Below are 3,294 nucleotides of genomic sequence, written 5' to 3'. Positions count from 1 at the left end.
TCGTTCGATTAAGCTCGATTAATATATAAAAAAAAATGTCGATTTTTATACTCGAAAAAAAACTCGATTATTCGAGCTCGAGATCTTTTACAACTAATTTTTATCAAACCTAATAAATATTATATTTTCAAGATAACAACAACAACAATAACAACAACAACAATAATAATAATAACTTACACAACAACCAAATTTAAGCAAATAAAAGTCTCATTAAATGATTCAAATACAACACACAAATATAAGACATAATGAACTTAGAAATTAAAATCCTAATTGAAAGATATTAAATATCCAAGCAAATAAGTTCGCAAATAAGTTCACAAATAAGTTACAACAAACCAACAATAATACATATGCTGCCTTCACAATATTATGTCTTAAAATGAACATTGGGCTCATATTGCTTTTCAATAAACTTACACAAAAGAATAATTATAAAACAAAGAAATTATAATTAACAATAAGAATAATGATAAAAGTACCCATGCAAGAAAAAGATTGTAATATTATTACAATGATCAATAACTTTAAATTTTTAACATTAGCATCAACATGGATTTTATCTTGTCAGTTGTCTTATAATCAATGCAAAAAAATATAAACAGTATCTTGTCAATTACCTTAACATGAGTTTCTATCATTAGTTAACCTATGGTTCGTAAATTAAAATGCAAAAAGCTCAATCTAGACTAGTTACTACCTATTTTTCTTTAGTAATGTTGTGACAAATTAAAAGTATTTAATAATAATATTTCATACGTGTATAGAAGACATTAGATATCCTCACTTTAGGGGATTTTGAGTGCAATCTCAATTGATTTCTTCTCTTTCTACATAGATAAAGTAAAGGAAAATAATAGTTAAAAGTTAGATTAAAGCAATGATAGTCACCTAATAACAAAATAATAATAAAAAAAACTACTTTGTTCTTCTTCTTCACTCCATGAAGATTCCGACACCAATCTCCTCCATAAAGTAATGCTTGCACTGTGTCAGGAGATAAAGAAGTACGATAAGTATCAATAACTCTACCTCCTGCACTAAAGATAGCTTCTGAAGCCACTGTAGTGATAGGAATAGCAAGTATATCCCGAGCCATCTTGGATAAAATACGATACTTCAAAGTGCTCGTTTTCCACCATTCCAAAGCATGAAACTTAGTGGAATCTCCTTCACAGATAAAACAGCCTTCAGCTAGGTAGACATCTAAATCACATTGTTGTGGTTGAGTAGTTTCAACTGATTTTACATAATTTGCAAATTCAAACCAACCAGAAGAAGAAGCTTCTATATTCATACCTCTAATACCATTATCATGCACTTGAGTTTCAGCACTATGCTCATTGCCAAATTGATACTCACGAGCATATTCATCATAAATCTCATAAAGGGCATCTCGAACTTTAGCAATATTTTTTTTAGCAATATTTTTTCTTGCTTCTCTATCAGGGTACATTCGAGGAAAGCAAAACTCAATCACCCTCATTTTGCACCTTGGATCCAAGATTGCTGCTATAGACATCAACAAATTACATTCTCCCCAATACTTATCAAATTTACTCTTCATCTTACGAACCATTGCTTGAACAAATTCATTTTCATCATTCATCCTTTTATCCAACAACATTTTCACACGATAAACTTCATTCAGAAACAGGTTTGAAGTTGGATAATCACTTCCAGAGATGATTTTAGTGGCTGAATTAAAAACTTCTAAAATCTCACAAACTTTCTCCACTTTTTTCCAATCTTCATGACTTGGACAACATTCATAATGAGATTCTCGCTCTTTGAGTCTAGAAAACACTTTTTTGAATTTGATTGCAATCGACAACATCTCAAATGTCGAATTCCAACGTGTTTTACAATCGAGAATGAGTTTCCCATCAAGTAACTATAACTGCTATACTATGTCAGAAAATGAGTTAAGTCTTACCTCATTTTGATTAATAAAATTGACACTTTCATGAACATCACCAATCACATTCTTAATCTCAGAAAGGCCATCTTGAACCATGAGATTTAAGATATGTGCACAACACCGAACATGAAATAATTTTTCTCCACAAAGCAATATCCTATTTCTTGAAAAAGTGTCTTTAAGAATTTTAATCGCCACATCATTGCTTGAAGCATTGTTCACAGAAAGTGTAAACACCTTGTTTTCATTTTCCCATTCCTTTAGACACTTAAAAATACAATCAGCAATCTCAACGTCACGACGAGGAGGAGGTATGTGAACAAAGCTAATAACACGCTTTTGCAATATCTAATTAGAATCTACAAAGTGTGCTGTAAGAACCATGTACTCAATCTTTTGATTACTTGATTTCCACAAATCTGTTGTCAAACTAATCTTGCTGACAGTCTTCAACAATGCCTTTAATTTCTTCTTTTCTGCTTCATAAACTTGCATGCAATCCTTTTTAATAGTATTGCGTGATACCTTTTCCCATTCAGGCATCCCACGTTTTTGCATCATGTTAAAACCTTCCTCTTCTATAATCGAAAAAAGATGCTCGTGCATAAGTATCCAATGTGCAGCTGCTTCTCTCATCTTTACCATATCAAACTTGCCATCTGTGAGAGCAGGTAGTATTTGTACATCACCATATGTGTTTACTGGCTGAAAGTTGATCATTTATTGTTGATTCTGAAAAATTTTTCTCTTAACACAAGTTATTAAATGCCTCTTAAATTGAGTTGTACTTTTACTTGTATTTATTGCTAGCTTCTTCTTGCAATGGACACACTTTTTTTTTTGAACCATCAGAAAGAGTGACTTCTTTGAACTCTGACCAAACAACAGATGTCTTTTGCCTCTTTTTCTCATTACTTTTTTCACACTCTTCAGGGTCAGCATTATCACATTCTCTATCATTGGCATCAATGACTGGTGTTTTATCTGTGTTACCATTAGTGGCATCTAAAGCTTCATTCATTGAATCATTACCATCACCTGACACAATTCGACTAGTAAAAGAATTTATTGTCGGCTGAACTGGTATAGAAGAGATATCCGGTGTGGTTGATGACATGTTTAGTTCCCTATAGCAAAAAAAAAAAAAAAAGACAAATCAAAACAATAATATAATTTTAGGATCAAACAATAAGGCAAACAAGTTGTTAGAAACATGTGCGATAAATTTTATTGCCAGAAACATGCTAAACAAGTTGCGAGAACAAATTATTGGAAGAGTATAAAATTTTATTCTTTAGGAAAATATACTAATATTGTAGGAATTTTAATAAATTTAAGATTACCTACTTCGATAATAATTTCAATTTCTA

The 3,294-nt window shown here is 31.2% G+C and overlaps 1 pseudogene; it reads right to left on the bottom strand.

Moving 5' to 3' along the window:
• Positions 1–499: 499 nt before the first annotated feature.
• LOC149511985 (zinc finger BED domain-containing protein RICESLEEPER 2-like) lies at positions 500–2,945 on the bottom strand (annotated as a pseudogene).
• Between the last annotated feature and the right edge of the window lie 349 nt (positions 2,946–3,294).

This window comes from Durio zibethinus, chromosome 24 (assembly GCF_047325235.1).
Source record: "Durio zibethinus cultivar Kanyao isolate XHJ-2024 chromosome 24, ASM4732523v1, whole genome shotgun sequence".
NCBI lineage: Eukaryota > Viridiplantae > Streptophyta > Magnoliopsida > Malvales > Malvaceae > Durio > Durio zibethinus.
This window is presented reverse-complemented; position numbering and strand designations above follow the sequence as displayed.